This window comes from Phodopus roborovskii, unplaced genomic scaffold (assembly GCF_943737965.1).
Source record: "Phodopus roborovskii unplaced genomic scaffold, PHOROB, whole genome shotgun sequence".
Lineage (NCBI taxonomy): Eukaryota > Metazoa > Chordata > Mammalia > Rodentia > Cricetidae > Phodopus > Phodopus roborovskii.
The window spans coordinates 12426859-12447987 of record NW_026126416.1 but is presented as its reverse complement, the minus strand read 5'-3'; the positions used below and the strand labels follow the sequence as shown (position 1 = coordinate 12447987).

At 38.3% G+C, this 21129-nt stretch overlaps 1 protein-coding gene across 1 annotated transcript in view; it reads left to right on the top strand.

Annotated features, from left to right (window-relative positions):
- Macrod2 (mono-ADP ribosylhydrolase 2) overlaps window positions 1–21129 on the top strand; it is a 1848725-nt gene that overhangs the window by 1766455 nt on the left and 61141 nt on the right. The gene's annotated exons all lie outside the window — the stretch shown is intronic.

The following is a 21129-nucleotide window of genomic DNA, read 5'->3' as shown; positions in this document are numbered from 1 at the left end:
TGATATAAATAATTTATAAATAATAAAATGTTGGTGGAAATAAGAATGCATTAAAGAAAATATTATAAAAATATCAAGTAATTTAGTATTTACAGAATTGGAAGACTCAAACTCTTAGATATCTTTTTAAAAGGTTCATGAAATAACTTCTTACATCATCTTATAAGTCATAGTGCTCTTAAATAAGTAGGTATTTGCAACAGCAGTCACAGTGTCATCATTTGGTAGACCTTGTTTGTGGAACACCATGATCAATTTTCCTTCAAAATTAAAGTACAGACATGATCTCAATTGTAAAATCAGGTCAAATGCAAGTATAGCTTCCAAGTTATAAACACCTCTTGGCAGGAGCGCTGATGTCATCTAATTGCTGAGCTACAGTGGTGATTTTGACACTTGAAACTCCACTCTATTTATCTCACCTTACTCTTCTTCTGTGTCTTTGCTATGTTCTTCTCAATTTGGCATCAGAGTTCAGTCTCATGACACCATGTTTGTGGCAAGTCAAACGAATGGCATGTCTGGAGTAGTTTATCTGACAGTGATAAGGGAGAATCAATTAGACCTTCACTCAGACACAGATATATAATACGGTAAAAAGTTAGGTATAGGAACTTTCCAAACATTTGGTTCTACCTACAACCAAAAACAAAACAGACACAATGCATGCCCATTTGCTTAATTTTTCTCTTGAGGAAATTATTTGTTTTCATATAGTACCTAAAAATGCAAGTGGATTAAAGATCATCTAAGAACGTATACATTGTCTTCTTTGTAATTTGATTATAGAGGAATCCAACATTCACCACAAAGTCCCCTACTATGAAGTTTTTTTTGTAATGATCAAAAAGTTAGGGGTTCACTTTCCCTGTCTTCTTTGTAAGTAGTCAACCTTCTTCTGTAAATATGTGGGAAGCCAAGGGCAAAATGTGTTCTACCATTGTAGCAACTTCCTTTGAGCATTTACAGTAAAAGAGCAGCACCCATGGGCTTGAATTAACCATCCTTTCTCTTCCTGTCTATCACAGATATTTACATGCCATATCTTGGACATTCTAGAATTTAAATTGAAAATTCTTTGAATGTGTTAGCTCTGTCATCTTATTCTTTGTATCAGCAGAAAAGTGGAAAGCTATTCTGTTACATATAAGACAAGGGCTTCTTCTGTACTTATGTTGCTAATAATAATCAGACTGGGTAACCTTTAAGAGAAAGGCTCATTTGGGATCCCATTTCTGAAGGCATAAGGTAAAGGACCTGCATCTGGCAATGGCCTTCTAGCTAGCAAGGAGACAATACAGGACTAACATGGAAAGAGACAAGGAGTATATTTTCATTTGTGTATGCATGTGTGGGGGGGGTATATATGTGTGGCTATGTGTGTGTGCATGTTCCTATGCTCATACATGTGTGCCTACTCTCTCTCTCTTCTTAGAAAGTCATTAGGTTTCAATTACAGATGATTTAGCCCAATCACCTTGACCTACTTCTAAAATACACAATCAGATTAAATTGCCACCCATTTAATTCCCAAAAATGGGGATTTAATTTCAACATGTGAAGCCTTGGGAGACACCCAAACCTTAGTAGCACCCAAAAGAAAGGAAGACAAAGTAAACTAGTTTCCTAGTAAACTAGTAAACCCTGGAAAGGAACTTCCACAACAATGACACTGGATGACATTGATGAGTTATTTAACTTGCCTACATCAAGGTCCTCATGTTTATGACAGTGATGATCATAATAGCTAACACACCATTTACAGTGAACATTTAACCAATAGAATGTGCAAACAGTTGCAAAAAGACATGGCACATAAAGTATTTAGTGTTTAACCCAATTTGATAAATTGATTTGATAAAGTTAAGAGACTCCACAGGGAAGTTCTCTAAGGCCATCCATTGCATTCCATGGCTATCAAAATCTATAGGAGTTTCAAATATACTGCTACCTTCTCCAACAAATAATCACTCACATTTGATCAACAGAACCATATTATAAAGGTAATAGAGTATGGCAGTAGACTGCTTACCTGATGATTAGCCTATAGAAATTGAACTATTAGTGGATGGTAGGGTACAAGTTTTCTCTTACCTAAAACTATCTTTTCTTTGTTAAGGTCTCAATCTTGTGTTTCAGAAACAATAATAAAACCATGTTCCCTGTCTTTTTAAGCAAAATGCAATTGAACTATTGGTAGTTAGTTACCCAAAAGAGGTCAATGAGTAAATTCAAGGTGCTTACATTTATTTTGCTTTCTTTAAATTCAAATAGCTATTAAAGAGTCTGGTTTGAAAACATTTTAAGACTCTATCTCCAGGTTTTGTGCAAATTCTTGAAGGCATCTCTTAGTGGAAAGATATGCATATTTATTGTTAATTAAAGATGAACAACACAAATTAATACCTTACTCTATTTGTAGAAAAATGTTCTTTGTCATTTAGGAAAAAACTTGTTCTCCTTTAATATGAGAACCTTTCTACCGAGGCAGAGAGTGATTCCTTTAAGAAATACATTTCTACACCAGGAAAAAATGTACAATGTCTTTCATTCACTTTGCAACATTTTATAAGATTAGAAAATGTAGATAATCTTCAGGATACATCTTCTATGGCTCCCAGGTGTATGTGCACAGATGTTGCAACATTAAGTTTTGAAGTTAGCATTACCAAAATATGGATTTTTAAAGGAAGTAAAATATTCAGCAGAAGTTCATGCTGATAAAATTACACAATAGCACAATGGACATCTCCCTGGGAGACCCGAATGACAGAATTTTCAACAGGCAACGAGTGAGGTTTCACATATGGCGTCTCTACTCATACAGCCACATTGCCTCCTCCTAAATGAGGCAGGTTTATGCTTTCCTAGCAGGATCAGCAATGCATTTAAAATTTAGAGAAATGGAATCCTTTAGGTTAATAACTAAATAGGAAATGCTTGCTAAAAAAGGATCTCATGTGTTGTATAAAATTTCATAAGAATCTTTGTCCTCATTTAGAAGTTTTTGTCATAAAATTTAACGATACCAACATTGTGTCATTATTAAAGCCAATATTTTCCATGTGTATTAAGTATACATGTTTACCTTTTTATTCAAGGTTTACTCAGAGTGCAGACATTTGCTCTCAATTATTTTTCTTGTAACAATTAATTAGTGCCATGTGGGACAGCAACATGTTACATGTTTATTAAAGGTTTACCAAAGTTGTTAGGAAACTTTGAGTGAGAACGAATGCCAGTGAAATGCTGTGTGTGAACCAGTGGTGAGCGTGAATTTTTCTGTTAAGGTCACACTTTCCCACTGTTCAGTAAAATCATGAAGCACATACAGGAGCCATGCCATGTATCCTTACTGTATGATTGCTGGCAAATCTTCTAATGTCTAAGCATTGCCATTTTTAAGGTAGTAATCAAAGACATGGGCTCAAACAAAATTGTAAGGTTTCAACTTATTCAGTTTTCAAAGAAGGCCAACTCTGAAGGACATATGGACGTATTCTGGATGGAGAATGTCTTATAACATTGGAAGTGGTCGTCAAGAATACACTCAACACTGAAATAGTAGGATTTTTCTAGTTTTATTTGTTTCATTCTGTTGGTGAAAATGTAAAGGCTCCTAGGCCATTCACCAAAATAGCCAGAACAATCACATTTTATATTAAGACCCATCACAAATTATCCATAAAGATATGTAAGTGAGGAGGTATGCCATTCTGCTTAACTTTGATTTATACCGACTCTGCTCAGATCCACCTTTCATTGTCATATTTTTTTAAACATACATGGGAACATTCTCCCTGGCATTTCCTCTGGCCACTGTTGCATATTTCAGTGACGATATAGTAAGCCAGCCACGTATTCTTCTGCTGCTTACCAGCCTGGCCCATTAGAGGTTTATCTTGTCTGTAGGGCACCAGTTCTCCACTCTTGGTGTTTTCCATTATTGATGGCATCCCCACATGAGTGACCATACTGTTTTGTCTTTCCTTGGAAAGTACTGCCTGGACCAGCAATGAATGAGGCCTCATATCAGATCACTAACACTGGGGCTTCCACAGCCAGCTCTTGCTATGCTAATGATAACCAGGGTGGTCTGGTTTTCTTTTGACTTGTGAAAAACATTACATTAAATTGAATAATAAGTCCTGCTCAGAACTGGCCTAGGTTTCTGTCTCTATGTTGTATCTTGCATCTTGGAACTTCAGAGACCCTGTGTTTCTTCTTTGCAAATGAACTCACCCAAGCAAGGCTGTTTCTGTTCCCTGGGGGCAGTTTCATTCCAGTGACATTCTTCTGTTACTCCATCTCACTCTAACCTCACTTTCCAGCCAGAAATTTTCAACCCAAGTTTGTTTTAAGATCAATTTTAAATGAAAAAGGACTGTTCCCTGTTTAGGCTTTATGTAAATTCTGAAGGGCTTTATGGAATTCATTGTATGTGTTAAATATATTGAATATAAAATTATAACATTTTAACCTAAGATCTAATATTATTTTAAGGTTATTTTTAGAATGTTAAACTATTTTATGTTTCACATTCAAATAAATATGCACAAAATAGGAAGTCTATTCATGCTCAATAATAACACTGAGATATCTATCTCTATATATACACATATGTGCATGTGTGTGTATATATGTGTGTGTGTGCACGCGCGCGTGTGTAAAATCTGTCTAAACATTCTAGGCAGCTGTAATTGCCTTGTCTCTTAAGATTAAAAAAAAAAAAACAACTTTCTTTTACATATTACAAGAATTTGATGACCCCTTTCTGTGTCCCTGATACTTCAAAGTGAGACAGTCTTCTAGTCAGGTGCTAGCATCTACACTCCCACCTACCCACCTCAACTTTACCTTTGTCATCATCACAAAGTCCCCAGCGATCACTGAGCCTCCCATGCGGACTCTCCACCACTTGGACATTCCTCATTCCCTGAGGAACCATACTCTCCAAAGATGTATTTAAGCTTAAGTGAGTGTTAGCATCAGGCTTGCAACTGATTACTAGCTCATCCCTGTCTGAAGACTCCTGTAGGAACGCTCCAGCATCTAACGATATTCTGCATCCTCTTTGTCTTGTTTTATCTCTTCCCCTCTATTAATCTCCATATTTCATTTACAGTTGCTTTGTTTCATGTCTAGGTTAGTCTGGTGCTGGCCTGAGGCATGTAATTCTACAGCTGTGTGACTCATGGTGTAAGACCCTCAGAATGAGGAGTCTTCCAGTTTCAGTCGGTACCCCAAGAACTCAATGTCCAGTCCGGTTGCTGCAACACGCAAGAGGCTTTAATGAACAGGAAACGTTTGCGCAAACGGGCTCCTCCAGCACGCAGGCTAGGGAGAAGCCCCCTCCCCCGGGCACAGGTGTTTTTAAAGGCAAAGGCACAAGCTTAGGGAGGGGGTGGGACCTTCTGTCCATTGAGTATGTGACCCTTTGAGGCTGGATGGTCTGCTATTAGGGTCAACAGACCTTAGGGCCTCAGGGTGTGCTAATTAATTTTGTCTGGGCAAACAGGAGTTGCAGCTATCTCTTTGTTTCCTAAGGACCCTATTCACCACCTGCTGACTCACAAGAAAGGAGGGGCACTGTGAATTCTTGGTATCTTGTTATCTCAGGGCCTTGTGAGGGGAAGTTAGGAAATTCCAAGGAACAGATACTGGTTTCCAGGTTAGTCCTTCATTTCAAGTGGGGGGGTTTCTTTAACTTTACTTTTTTTGTCTTTCAATGGAAGTCATATTCAGAATCAAAAAGTTCTGTCTGTCCCTAAGTAGAATTCTTAACTCCAAACGTTAGGCTTGTTCCTTTCTGAAATATTAGAGTTCTGAAACTCTGTATATAAAGTACCTGAGTTCTCATCACAAGTAATGAAAAAATTAACTTTTATTTGCATCCAGATCTAATGTTTTATGATATATGTTATCCTTAAATAGTCCATAAAAATAACTTTCTCCAAAGACAGTGAGTATAAATTATTAACATTTGGTGACACTGTGTTTAGATTACTCTTCAAGATGTTTTATAAGGCTGAATTACAATTTTCAGAAAGATAAAATCATGACCGTCATACAAAATTAAATGACTGCAAAGGATTTCATTTAAATTATTGGTTAATAAAAGAAGCAGTACCATAAAAAAATCATATCAAGAGAATATTTGAAGTATATATATATTATATATAATACATATATATTATATATATTTATAATACAATAGTATGACCTATGTATGTAATGAAATATAGGTAAATAGGTATTGCATGGATTGTGGTTATATGCATAGGACATCCATGATTATGAATTCTGAACATCCCCTATAAAAACAACTCAGGAGTACGGGTTTTCAAAGTGGTAATTTCAAAAAAGGAAGACATCTTCTCCTTCAACCATGGACATGTCATTGCCATTATGATGAAAATTCATTTTATTGTTATGTTTTCATTACACTAACTTCTTCTGTAGATACTTTAAATAGAAAATCTGATAATCCTAGTCTGAGTCTAACAGAGTATCCCACATAGAATACTGGGTGACAGCTAAGTATCACACTGAGATGACACCAGGAATGCATCTCCCTGCTCCACTGTGAAATCTTAAGGCGACTTTTTTTTATGGTATACTGAATGTCAAATTAAAATCTCCATCTTAACCCTTTCATCCACCTCACTGAATGTATGCTTGTTAACTATTTGATATGTAAACCAGCCCATGATAGAATACTGTTATATTTTTATGCTATATTAGAAAAGGACAATAGCTTCACAAGAATTCAGAGATCATGGGTTCCTTGCTATCATTTTGTAACAAGGACAGATTTTCTCCATATGCTATACTCTATACTATACATACATGTCCACTTAAAGTCTGTGCATATATTATATACAATATATACAGTAAGTGTATATATTCTTCTAAGAGTCCAAGATATAAGATGTGTTATTAGGCAAAAATTAAATCTGAATTAATGTAAAATACAATAATTTCTTATTATTTAGGGATGTATTATGTATTTACTGAAAACATTCTTCTAGACCAAACAAGCCATGGAAGTTTATTATATTTGACTGTGAGAATGCATAACAAGAAAACTTTAGGTTAAATAGCATAGAGTGTGAGCTTGATCAGACTAGAACCTTCTGAGTCACTTGAAATCAGCCAACAATATCTGTTTGTTTCACAGAGTATATCCCCATGTCAATAAGATCTTTGATGGTTCAAAATTCAAGGGAGTTTCACACAAAGATTAATAATTCAGTGGCTTCTAAATCTACTGAGACTTGATGCTATTACATAAAGCTAGTCTATCTTTCTTGCTTCTATTTAGTGGTAAACCGTCCATTTTGACCAACTCTGTCCCTATCTCATTACTTTTTTTTTTTTCCAGAGACATTGATTCAAACCATTGCAATTCTTTCTGTGATTTTTAGTAGTTTGGGGAAATATAATTAATTCTGTCATCACACCTTGACCAATTAAACTATAAACAATTCAGTGTTTAAGAGACCTTAACAGGTAAAAAACATGGAATTTGTATTGTGAAGCCTGATTTTTTTTTTTTTCTCCCAATGGAATTACATCTAAAGTAGTCAAGGAAAAATTGATTACAGGCAATGTAAACAAGTAAGGTTCTTATTTTCACTGCTAGTCAGTAAATCTTACTAGTGGTAGCTCCTTATCAGGACCAGCACTTCCTGGTGACCCTACTGAACACACAAATGTTTCATCCATGCATTCACTCACTCACTTACTCACTCTTTTGTTCATTCATCTGTTCAGTATTCATCAAGTGTGTAATTTGTACCAGAAACTTTTTAGATGCTGCAATAAGACCTGAATGAGATAAACAAAGTCGCTGATGGGCCCACCAGAGCAGAAAGGTTGGAGCCCAAACAAGAATTTGTGTGTTCCCACCAACTTTCCATTTCTTGCTATATGCTATACTATCTACAGGTGCACATTATATACATCTTTAAAATAACCCCCTCCTTAGCCAAACATCAGATTGAAGAGTGTTGTATCAGTGCTCCCCTTTACTAACATATCACTGTTTCTTTCACATTTCAACTATGTTAGCACTTGCTTTATACATGAAGATGCTCTGATGATAGGCACATACATATTTATGATTGCTATGTCTTTATCGATGATCATTAAATGACTGTCTCTTGTGACCATTTTTGACTTAAGATCAGATTGCTCTCTGTCCCTTTTGGCAACACATGAAGGAATGGTGGAGGGAGGTCAAAGCAGAGGTGAAAACTCAAGGCTAGAGTCGAGCATGTAGGGAATGCCTGGCTGTCCTAAAAAAAGTACATATGACCTAGAGACTAGCTGGCAGCTCAAAACCAGGCAGATTGTTTCCTTCATTGATTCCTCTGTCTTTCATGTTAAATTATAGACTGTAGTCAGTAAAGACCATAAAATATCACATTTATTGCATGCTGCTGGGCTTTTGTATAGGACTCATATATAATTATATGAAATTCAAATTGCAAGCTCAATAAATGAAGTTTTATGGGAAAATGCAAATCTTGAAACATTTACTGACTGTAAAGATTACAGAAAAAAAATAATTGCTGCCCCCCTCGTAGCATTTGGACATAGCCCAGATTATTTCAAACCTTGGATCAAAGCAATCTGGTACAAGTGCCCCCAAATTAGGAAGTGTTTCTCAACACTGACATTCAAGTATTCATACACTTGAGATGTCTCCCTGGGAGTGGCAAAGCCCCACAATGCTAAGCTCCTTCCATGTCACTCCCTAAAAGGGCAGAATTGAAGAAAATGGCTCCCTCTGATACTAGCCTCACTCCATACACAGCTCCTCACAGCAGCCTGCTTTGGGCCCCAAGCATCTCAGGGCACAATGGTACCAGATGCCCTTACGACTGTGCTCTGAAGTGCTCTGTCCTTCTCTGACCTGCCTTTGTGAGTCAAAAAAATTCCTGTCTTGTTCTCTTAGAATAACATCTTAAATTTCCTTTGAACAGTATTTTTTTTTCCGGCAACCATACATAAAAGGGGATTCTGCCTACTTCCAGTGAACTGGTTTCACTTTCTCGAAGCCTGAAAAAGGGAAGACTTTTACTGTATCTGTGAACCAAAGATCTCAGCCAGCCATAGGGACAGAGAGGCCAGCCATCAGAATGACAGAACCAGTACAGGTCACTCTCTTATGTAAGTGGGCAAGACTAATATTGTGGCTGTGCAAATAAATGGTCATTTATATTTTTGGTTGCAAATGCTAGAATATTGCCCACTCGAAATTAATATGTACCTGTACACAGTTTGAGAAACGATAACCTTAAATTCAGGTGTTGGTTGGGGTTAGGAGCTCAATATATATTTAAATAAAAGTTGTTGGGCTTTAAGTACAGAAACAGCCACAGAAATGCTGTGTCATGTATATTGGACAAAATATTTATTGCATGTGGCTTTAGACATAATGATTTCACTTGACTCATCAGAGGCAGGAACCTCCAAACCACTGATTGTATAAAAAGTGTACCTCCTGATTTAAAATTCAAATAAGTGCTACGTTTCTCTCTGCTTCAAGAGGAAACTCACTTTCTCTCCATTGCCATTTGTGCCTCAGGTGCCTTCCTTTCTGCCTAGTGTGGAAAGAGCAGGTGGTGTGTTGAGCACTTTGAATGTTAATTATTTTTTTCATTTATTTCACTGCAAGGATTTACCTTTCAATTTGTTTCTATAATCAAGATGGAAACAATTAGAGATCTTGCCGCCTGAATGTTTCACTACATTTGTTTTATGACATCTGCTTTGATGATAAAAAAAAAAAAAAAAAGTGAAAGAAAAGGGAGGTACATCCTTTAAGAATAGGGAGGGGTTTGGGTTGACTGTGGGCAGCCGCTTCATTTCGATGTGAATCTTTAGTGTTGAGGTGAGTGGTCCAGTTTCTAATGATAAATGTGCTATTGTCAGAACTTACATTTTAAGAGCAAGCCAATACATTTTCAGAGTAGTTAAGAGTTTATTTTACCCTATTTTAATTGAAACTACATTCACAAACAACTGCTGAGAAATAAGAAAGAATGGGGGCAAAACTATGGGGTTCTATCTCTTTCTCTTGAAACAGCATCTCTATACAGCCCAACTTGGCTTTAACTCAGTATTTTCCTGCCTCAGACTATGGGATTAAAGGTAGACTCCACTGCACTTAGCATTGTATAGACTGTTCTTAAAGACAAATTTTGGAGGATATTATTTTTGATTTTCATATTTAGTTTATCCCTTTGTTGTAATTCAGGCAAACCTGGTCCCACTGCTTGGAAACCAGGAACAGGGCAATACCCCTCTGCACATGGCATGCCTACCCTGGCCCTTTAAGAGGAAAACTCCACCCACTCTCTTCTCTTCACTCTTTCCTCTGAGGAGGCAGTTCTTCTGTCTCTCTGTGTGTCTCTTTTCTGTTTCTGCCTCTCTGTCTCTGTTTATCTCCTTCTCTCTCTTTATTTCTTCCCTTCCCCTATTTTCTTACCTTCCTCAATAAAATCTTCCACATGAATCATGTCTGCAGGACTCTGTTCATATCCCACCCACCCATTTGTCCTTCACTCACTGCAATCTGACTTCATGCCATGTTTTCCTCACACTGTATTCCTATCACCCTTAAATATTAATCATAACTTAATTGTTCATGGGATGAGTATATACAAGAATAGTTCCAAACACAATAGAATATACCTTCTTCTCAGTGCCACATGGAACCTTCTCTAAAATCAACCACATACTCGGCAATATGGCAAACCTCAATAGGTACAAAAAAAAAAAAATTGGAATAATCCCTTGTACCTTGACAGAACCGCCATGCTTTAAAGTTAGAAATCAACAACAACACAAATTGCAGAAACCTTACAAACTCATGGATATTGAACAATGTGCAATTGTACCATTCCTGGGTCAAGGAAGAAATAAAGAAAGAAATTAAAGACTTCCTAGAATTCAATGAGAATGAAGACACACAACTTATGGGATGCTTTGAAAGCAGTGCTACAAGGAAAGTTCATTGTACTAAGTGTTTATATGAAGAAAACAAAGGATGGTCACATATTAGAGAATTAACAGCACAACTGAAAGCCCTAGAACAAAAAGAAGCAAACTCACCCCAGAGGAGTAGATGCCAGGAAATAATGAAGTTGAGAGCTGAAATCAATAAAATAGAAAAAGAAAAACAATACAAAGAATCAATGTAACAAAGAGTTGGTTCCTCAAGAAAATCAATAAGATAGACAAACCTTTAACCAAACCAACCAAAAAGCAGAGAGAACTGCAAATCAGCAAAATCAGAAATGAAAAGGGGAACATAACTGAGGAAATCCAGAGACTCTTTAAGCCATACTTTAAAAATTGTATTCCACAATATTCAAAAATTCAAAGGAAATGGACAAATTTATGGATAGGTATCACTTACCAAACTTAAATCAAGAACAGATAAGCAATTTAAATAGACCTATAATCCCTAATGAAATAGAAATTCTCCCAACCAAGAAAAGCCCAGGGCCAGATGGTTTAAGTGCAGATTTCTACCAGAAATTCAAAGAACAGCTAATACCAATACTCCTCAAAGTGTTCCACACAAAAGAATCAGAAGAGTCATTGCCAAACTCTTTTTATGAGGCTATAATTACCTTAGTACCCAAGCCACACAAAGACATAACTAAGAAAGAGAACTACAAACCAATATCCCTCATGAACATTGATGCAAAAATACTCAAAAAAAAAAAAAAATACTGGAAAATCTAACCCAAGAACACATCAGAGAAATCATCCAGCATGGCCAAGTAGGCTTCATCCCAGGGATTTAGGGATGGTTCACCATACGAAAATCTATCAACTTAATCCACCATATGAAGAAACTGAAAAAGGAAAACCACTTATCATTTCACTAGATGCTGAAAAAGCCATTGAAAAATCCAACACCCCTTTACTATTAAGGTATTGTAGGTATCAGGGATAACAGAAATATACCTAAACATAATAAAATCAATATACAGCAAATCAACAGCCAACATCAAACTAAATGGAGAGAAACTCAAATGATCCCTCTAAAACGAGGAACAAGATTAGGCTGTCCACTCTCTGCTTCAATATTGTATATGAAATACTAGCTAGAGCAATAAGACAACAAAAAAAGATCAAGGGGTACAAATTGGAAAGGAAGAAGTCAAACTTTCACTATTTGGAGATGATATGATTGTTTACATAAGTGACCCAAAAAAAACTCTACCAGAGAACTCTTACAGCTGATAAACACCTTCAGCAAAGTGTCAGGATAGATTAACTCAAAAATTCATACAGACAATAAAGGGGGCGAAAAAGAAATGAGAGAAACATCACCATTTACAATAGCCACAAACAACATACAATATCTTGGGTAATGTTAACCAAACAAGTGAAAGATCTATATGATAAGAACTTTGAGTCTTTAAAGAAAGAAATTAAAGAAGATGCCAGAAAATGGAAAGATCTCCTATGCTCTTGGATAGTAGGATCAACATAGTAAAAATGGCAATCTTGTAAAAAAAAAAAAAAAAAAAAAAAAAAACAATCTACAGATACAATGCAATCACCGTCAAAATTCAAGCACAAGTATTCACAGACCTTGAAACAACAACACTCAACTTTATATGGTAAAACAAAAGACCCAGGATAACCAAAACAACCCTGTACAATAAAGGAACTTCCAGGGCCATCACCATCCCTGACTTCAAACTCTATTACAGTACTATAGTTCTGAAAACACATTGGTATTGGCACACAAAAAAAAGAAAAAGAAAAAAAAAAAAAAAAAAAGGACAGGTAACCAAGGGAATCGAATTGAAAACCCTGGTATTAACCCACACACCCACAAACACCTGATTTATGACAAAGAAGTTACAATTATAAAATGGAAAAAAGAAATTGTCTTCAACAAATGGTGCTGGCATAACTGGATGTTGGTATGTAGAAGACTGCTGATAGACCCATGTCTATCGCCATGCACAAAACTTAAGTCCAAATGGATCAAAAGTGTTGATAGATTTCATATGTTAAACCATCCCTGCAATCCAGGGATGAAGCCTACTTGGTCATGATGGATGATTTCTCTGATGTATTCTTGGATTCTGTTTGCCAGTATTTTTACTGAGTATTTTTGCATCAATGTTCACCAGGGATATTGGTCTGTAGTTATCTTTCTTAGTTGTGTCTTTGTGAGGCTTGGGTACCAAGGTGATTGTGGCCTAGTAGAAAGAGTTTGGTAATGAACCTTCTGTTTCTATTGTATGGAACAATTTGAGGAATATTGGTATTAGCTTTTCCTTGAATTCCTGGTAGAATTCTGCACTGAAGCCATCTGGCCCTGGACTTTTTTTGGTTGGAAGACTTTCGATGACTGCTTCTATTTCATTGCGTGTTATAGGTCTATTTAAGTTGTTTGTCCATTCTTGATTTAATTTTGGTAAGTGATCGTTATCCAGAAGTTTGTCCATTTCCTTTGAATTTCCAAATTTTGTGGAGTACAGGTTTTCAAAGTATGACTTGAACATTGTCTGGATTTCCTCTTTGTCCATTGTTATGTCCCCCTTTTCATTTCTGATTTTGTTAATTTGCATGTTCTCTGCTTTTTCGTCAGTTTGGATACAGGTTTGTCTATCTTGTTGATTTTCTCGAGGAACCAACTCTTTGTTGCACTGATTATTTGTATTGTTTTCCTGGTTTCTATTTTATTGATTTCAGCCCTCAAGGTGATTATTTCCTGGAATCAACTCCTCCAGTACTTCTTTCTGTTCTAAGGCTTTCAGTTGTGCTGTTAATTCTCTAATGTGACTATCATCTGTTTTCTTCATATGGGCACTTAGTGCAATGAACTTCCCTTGTCACACTGCTTTCAAGGTGCCCCATAAGTTTGGGTATGTTGTGTCCTCATTCTCATTGAATTTTAGGAAGTCCTTAATTTCTTCCTTTATTTCTTCTTTGACCCCAGGTGTGGTACAATTACACATTGTTCCATTTCCATGAGTTTGTAAGGTTTCTGCGATTTGTGTTGTTGTTGAATTCCAATTTTAAAGCATGGTGGTCTGATAAGATACAGGGGGCTATTCCAATTCTCTTGTATTTGTTGAGGTTTGTTATGCCACCTAGTATGTAGCCGATTTTAGAGAAGGTTCCATGTGGAGCAGAGAAGAAGGTATGTTCTTTTGTGTTTGGATGGAATGTTCTATAGATGTATGTTAAACCCAGTTGAGACATAACTTCTGTTAATTCTTTTGTTTCTTTGTTGAGTTTCTGATTGGTGGTCCTGTCTAGTGGTGAGATTGGTGTGTTGAAGTCTCTCACTATAAGTGTGTGAAGTTTTGAGTGAGGTTTCAGTTTTAGTAGCATTTCTTTTATGAATGTGGGTGCCTTTGTATTTGGGACATAGATGTTCAGAATTGAGACTTTGTGTTGGTGGATTTCTCCTGCGATGAATATGAAATGACCATCTTCATCTCTTTTGGTTAATTTTGGTTTGAAGTCTAACTTGTAGATATTAGGATAACCACACCTGCTTGTTTTTTGGGTCCATTTGATTGGAAGACCTTTCCCAGCCCTTTACCCTGAGGTAATGTCTACCTTTGAAGCTTAGATGTATTTCTTGTATGCAGAAGAAGGATGGATTCTGTCTTCGTGACTATTCTGTTAGCCTGTGTCTTTTTATAGGTGAGTTAAGACCACTAATGTTGAGGGAGAGTAAGGACCATTGATTGTTAATGCTCTTTTTTTTTTTTTTTTAGATTTGTTGTTGGCAATGGTATTGTGAATATATTTGTACTGCTGTATCCTTGGTTTCTGGTGAAGTGGGATTATTTGTTGCCTATGCCTTGTGAACGTAGTTAACTTCCTTAGGTTGGAGTTTTCCTTCCAAAACTTTCTGAAGGGTTGGATTTGTAGATACGTATTGTGAAAATCTGGCTTTGTCATTAAATATCTTGTTCTCTCCATCTAGAGTGATTGATAGTTTTTCTGGGTATAGTAGCCTGGGCTGGCATCCATGGACTCTTAGTACTTGCAGAACATCTATCCAGGACCTTCTGGCCTTGAGGGTTTCCATGGAGAAGTCAGGTGTAATTTTAGTAGATGTGCCTTTATATGTTACCTGTCCTTTTTCCTTCACTGCTCTTAATATTCTTTCTTTATTCTGTATGTTAGCTATTTTGATTATGATATGTTGAGGGGTCTTTTTTCTTTGGTTCAGTCTATTTGGTGTTCAGTATGCTTCTTGTAATTTCATGGGCATGTCCTTCTTCAGATTGGGAAAGTTTTCCTCAATGATTTTGTTGAATATGTTTTCAGAACATTTGAGCTGGGCTTCCTCACCTTTCTCTATGCCTATTATTCTTAGGTTTGGCCTTTTCACAATGTCCCACATTTCCAGGATGTTTTGTGTTAAGGATTTGTTGGATTTACGATTTTCTTTGGTTGATGAATCTATTTCCTCTAGTTTATCTTCTGCGCCTGAGATTCTCTCTTCCATCTCTTGAATTCTGTTGGTTACACTTGCATCTGTAGTTCCCAGTCGTTTGCTCAGTTTTTTTTTTTTTTTTTTATTTCCAGCATTCCTTCGATTTGTGTTTTCTTTATTGTCTCTATTTCAGTTTTCAAGTCTTGACTGTTTCCTTCACCTGTTTATTTGTTTTTTCTTGGCTTTCTGTACTTTCTTATTTTCTTTAAGAAATTTGTTCATTTCTTCCTTGTTCCATTTCTTTAAGGGATTTTCTCACATCTTCTTTGAGGGCCTCTATAATTTTTATGATGATAATTTTTAAGTCATTCCCTTCTGCTTCCTCTGCTTTGTTGTTGTGTTCTGTTCTAGTTGGTGTAGATACCCTAGATTCTGGTGGTGTTATGCTTGTCTTCCTGTTGTTAGGTGTTTTTTTTGTATTGCAGTCTTCCCATAGCTTCTTCCAGTAGGTGTTGGTGGGGTCTCTCCCTTTCTCTATGGTACTTCCCCAGTGGGCTTAGGTGGGTCAGAGTTTCGATGTCTGTAACTCTGGGTGGTCCAAGCTCTCTAGGAGGTCTCTCCCAGGCAGGGGCCCGGCTATGGGGGGTCAAAAATCAGGCTCCAACAGAAGACTGGTGATGAGTCAAAGATCTCGAAGGCTAGACTCAGGATGTTCCTTAAGCTGATAGGCAGATCTAGCCTGGGCCTGGCACTCTCCAGCTGAGGCCTCTTTGGCAGAGGCCCTGAGATGGGGGTCAAGGATCCAGCCCACAGGAACTCAGAGAGGCCCTGCAAAGATAGGCAGATCTCTGGGAGAGGCCCGGAACTCCAGTAGGGGACCAGCGCTGGGGGTCAGTGTCCAGGCAGATGGAAATTGCCGGTGTTCCCGCATGGATAGGCATGTCTAGTGTGCTCAGAGCAGCTCCAGGAAGTTCCCAGAAAGGTGGCTGGATTGTTGGCTCCACCCTCTGTCCCAGTGCTCAACCAGAGGGGTGGGACAATGGGCAGGGTAGTACACTGGGTAGTGGGAGGGCAGGCTCTCGGTGGGGGTGGGTAGGGGTGTATCAGAGCTCCAAGAGCTCTCTTGATGGGGACAGGACACAGGGGCATCGAGATCCGGGGCTAATCCCCTGCTGGGGAAGGATATAGGGGAGAGTCCACCTGAATTGGTCCCAGACTCACCTCTAGCCAAGGCCTGGCAATGGGGAAGGCTGGGCTGATACGCAGGATGTTTCCACACCAATAGGTGGATCTATCTGGGCAACTTGTTTCAAATTTAAATTAAAATTTTTATCATAAAAATAAATAACAGGTAATATAAATGTGCCACATAATGTGTGAATCTATAAAAGTATATGAAAAACAAATTTATATGCCAGGCCCTTGCCTCTTGAAGAGGTAACCAGTGATTTACTTCACGACTGTCTAACAATACAGAAAGTTATCTACAATCTATCTTCCTACTTTATCACAATGGATCAAGAGTGAAGATGTAAGTTCAGTCATGGTGAGAATGTAGGGTTGAGAGAACACTGAGGATTCCCATTGCTCTAAGAAACTGAATAGTGGCTCTTGAAAGACAGCCATGCCCTAATGCCTGGGACCAATGACCATGCTATTTCCTAGTGTGATACTGTCAGTGCTCCTGAGATGGGAACAGCCTGGTGTGCCAAGGTCAACCCAGTGACATCATAGGCTTATAAGAGAGAAAGGGAAGCAGCAGAGCCTGAGGAGGGAAAGGAGATGTGTGAATGGATCCCTGGTTGCCTCCACTCTATTACAACACAGTTTTTCATTCAGTTGTGGGCTAAAAAAAATTGGATCCTAAACTGAAATTCCAACTTTTGGAAGAAGAAAAAAATAATCTTTTGAGAGGGGGTCGGGGTTGGTAGAGGGTGAGTATGAGGTTGCTAGTCATTCTGGCCTTGGCAGGATGTCTTTTCTATGTCCATTACTTTGATGTTACTTTAAAAAAATTATAGTCTGATCCACAATTAGGGAAGCAATAAAAGCATCCCTCCTCCAAATTTCTCCTCTTTCATCAGGACTTTAGGATGAGACCATGGTCCATCCAAGGGTAGTAGATCGCAAGCTTTTCTTCCACATTTCCTCTTTTGCCAAGCACAAAGTGCAATCCTTCTATACCAGCAGGCAACAAAAAAGGAAACATAGCACCATACCATAATACTTAGTGCAGACATGGTGAGAAGGACAAGGGTTTTTCCATTCTGCTGTACACATGTGAGCTGTGTGTTCAGAAAGCCTGTTAACACCAAGCTCCTTCTGAGCAGAGAATAAGCAATGGGAGACAAAACGGGGGGAATCCCCTTCATTTTGGTACTTTTGCTCACGTTCCGACATAGAAAGAAGAAGGAATCATGAGAACAGAAGTGGTGATTCATTTACAAGGGCTGAAAAAGAAAATTAGGATTTGGGACATAAGTCATTCAACTTGAAGGAGTTGTCCCATACAAAGTAAAAATAAACGTCAGTCTAAGCCATTCCCTTTGAGTCAGTTTGCTTTCCAGAACTCGGATAATTTCTCAGCTGAATTTTGAAGGGATTAGTTATTTTTAAAAAGAAAAAAAAAAAAAAACTCAAGCTGAAGCAAGCTTTTAGAACGACACACATAAGCTGTTTGCCATATTGAGTCAACACCTGGGGCATTGATCTGAAAGCCAAACGCAGGCTGTTCACCTGCACTGCCAAGCATAACAGAAGCAACTGCCTCAATGTCATCAGAACCATGTCACCGGGGCTCCATCTGCAACTGCCTCTGAGGACCAAAGATAACCAGAGAGGAAAGGCTTTTATGAGGAAAGGAGCCTTCCTCCTTTCTACAGGTCACCTGTGTTTTCCAATTTTAAAATGTTTTTTAACCCCTTCTAAGTCCATCCTCCCTCTGGTTCCCATCTTGGGCCTTGCTTATTCAGCTAAGCCCTGCTGCTGTTGCTGCCCAGCCCCCAGCTTGGTTGGCTGGCCTTTCCCAACATTCCAAGCAGTAATGGGCTCATTGACTCCCTAATTAAAGAAGTCCTCTGCCTCACCACTCTGGCTGGCTGCCCTCCTGCTCATCCCTAGTATTCTTTTAGGAAGACCACCAGCAGATGGATAGAGATTTTTCACCCTTTCAAAAGCTTTCTGTTTTCCCATCTCATCAAGCATATCTCAGCCAAGAGTAATTAGCTTAAGGCTTTTGAGTCCTCACAGGAGATCTGTTAAAAGACCTGAGCAATTTCAATAAAAAGCTTGAAAAGCAAATCCTGGAGGCTGTGCCTAACCGCAGGAGAGCCACTATTATTTAGAAGCAGAGCCCTCTCTCTTCCCCACATCTCCCTTCTTCTGGCACTTTAAAATTCTCAGAGTATTCATGAGGCTTCTGAGGCTTTGGACTCTTTTGGACCTTTACTGGGTAGGTGGGTATTTAAGCACTTTCTCTTGAGCAGGTCAGCCTTTGGCTCCTTTTAATTGATTTCGGTCATGGGGTGCTTTTCAGAGAGCCTTAAGATACTCCCAAATGGCCAGCAGTTTGTTTGCTAAGTCTCTTAGACTTTTCATTCACTTTTCTTTTTTTATCCTTTGGTTGTTGGAAAGCATCTGGTAAGCTTCTTTTGTGGTTCTGAAGAGTTGATAATGAAGACTAAATTAATTAACTGCAATACAGATTTGCACCCTACCTTTGAGTGGTGGTGACCCTTAAATTTTGAATAACCATATGCATTGCAGTGTTGATCCCGTAGCCCTGGCCCATTTTGCTCCCATCTCTTGGAGAAAGCAAGTGTTTGAGACAAAATTAAAACTCTGTTTTCATTAAAATGAAGTGGAATTGAACTTAAGTCTCTAGAGCTCACACTGTGGGATGTTGAGGAGGTCTGGCATCACTGGGAATGAGTGCTAATGTGTCTATTCCCCAAGCATTCCAGAGGAGGCTGGAACTCAGGTGTTGGATAAGATGGCAATATTCCCATATCTAGTTTCCCATTACCAAGACCAGAAGGGGAGGGGGAAGAGAATTCCTTTGTAAATTGCCTAGCATCTCTTGCGTATAAGAGAAACGAATGCTAATGCTTGATGAGAATGTCTTTTGTTGTCGTGGGTACACTAATCAGTTTCTCTTCACATGGTGATGCTCAGCCAACAAGAGCTAGAGATACATCAACTTGGAAAAGTGTGCAGGCACATCTGCTACTGCTGAGGAGAACCTCACAGTCAGAGCTGAGGAGATCTCAGCTTTAAAACAGGTAGTGTGACAGGAAGTTGGCTTGCCAAGCAGATGCCTAAGACTTAGAGATTAATTTATTGTTATCTACAAAATATGACAGTGTTTGAAGCAAAAATTGACTTGCAGACAGATGAACACAGGATGGATGTTTTCAGTAGGTATGACAAATAAAAATGTAATCTTTTATAGCTGCTTTTCATAAATGCTTGTTTTGCATTGAAGGATGATGGATAACAGAGAATGATGAGGCTGCACCATTGTTGCTAGGCTGTCTCAGCCAGAGAGACATGTCATTCTGAGTCACAGAAACACATAGGATTGTTACAGGATAAATAGGGCCAAGAGCAGAGAAGACACGGCTGACGCAGCCTTCCCTTTGCAACAACAGTGATGCAGAGGGATGATTAGTTTCAGTGTCCCCAAAATAGACAGAAATGGTCTCTGTGGAGCTCACAGGACAGTGTGACCATTGCCACAATGCTGGGAACTGCTTTGTTACATATTTTTTTTCCAAACAGCTGTGCTTCTTCAGAGAACTTTTGGGACCAGTTACTTACACTTTAATTTTTTCTAAAATGTTTTCTCTATTGTAAAGTTCCAAAAACTTGTATGTTAAAAAGCGAGATTGATTTGGCCAGGGTCCTACATGTCCACTGTGGAAGCACATTGTCTAACTTTCCACATTCTTTCTCCCTTGGCTCAGCATTCCCCACCTTTCTCTTATAAGCCACTCTAAGCTCCTGGTAGGGTAAAACACTGCATTTTAAGTAAACCCTTCTCAGAGAAGGTAAGGAATAGAAACTGCTTAGTTCCGCACCACACCCTCTGATGCCCTAGCCTCTATGATGTTCTTTTCAGATTTCCTTACTCCTGAAAGGCATCTGCCAATGTGTAATGGAGAACTCATTACCTTTCAGACAGGTCTCCCATACTGGGTTGATTTTTAATATTTATAGGAAAACTCAGCTTCTTTCCTGAGTCATCGGCTGAGTCACCCCAAGTCTTCTGTACAGAGGAAACCAAAACAAACCTGGACATGTTGCAAAAGTCCCTGAAAACACCATCATCTTGCCAGTCACTTGATGCATTTTTGCTTATTCCACACAGCTCCAATGCCACATGGCCTTCAAACTTTTATCTTTTTGACTGTGTACGTGTCTGCTTTCCTAGACAGATTTGCTCACTTCCCTCTCAAAGCATGCTACAAAACATAGCCAAATTTATGTGGCTTATAGGGACTGTATGATTTAATATGTGTAACATTCGAGCAGTAGTGTCAGACACATGGAATATGCTCATTTGGCACCAATTGTTGTGGTTATCAGTGTTCTGTGTAGATGCCCACACCCAAAGTCAAAGGTGCATACTAACTTTTTTGTTTAAACAGTGAGGAACCTAAGAATTACAGGAACATTGGATCAAAGGT